We start from the raw sequence: 646 nt of genomic DNA on the forward strand, positions 1-646 counted from the left end.
TGAGCTGAAACGAGCTCGTTGAGCTAAGTTAAGTTGAAGTTGAGCTGATTTGAGCTTGAAGGAGTATGCATGGTTTGCTTGGCTTGCTGGTCCAAGAGCTTTCAAGAAGTCCAGCAACGGTTTCACCCCAAACTCTATCAACTAAGGCTGTTGTTGCATATTTGAATCTCTTTGCTCGAGCTCGGGTGATCAGTCCTACGGGCAATTTGAGAGGATCTTCATTGGCAGCCGACAACTCGGGAGGTGTGGTCGTATCAGGTGTGATTAAACTTTCATGTCTAGAAGTCCTGAGAGACATCAAATGGACAGAATTGGTCCACGACCGGTTAGGAATGTTACTCAAGGTGGCGGAGTCCCTAATTTGGGTCAATAAGCTTTGATTCGAGAATTTCAGTGTATGCTCCGAGAGACGATAGAACCAATGCAAGAGCAATTGGATCACTTAAATGAGGAGGTACAACATGTAAGGGAGCCACAAAACCAACGGTGAGAACGTGGACGTCCTAGACAAGAACAAGACGATCTATACGAGCCTAGTGAGCCCAAAAGAGATCATTCATCCGTTCAAAGTGTTAGGCAACAAGAACGTCGAAACCGTTGACAACGAGGTCGAGATCGTCTTGATGACAATCTCAAAAACATTAAG

Source organism: Gossypium arboreum, chromosome 7, assembly GCF_025698485.1.
Source record: "Gossypium arboreum isolate Shixiya-1 chromosome 7, ASM2569848v2, whole genome shotgun sequence".
NCBI classification, from domain to species: Eukaryota; Viridiplantae; Streptophyta; class Magnoliopsida; order Malvales; family Malvaceae; genus Gossypium; species Gossypium arboreum.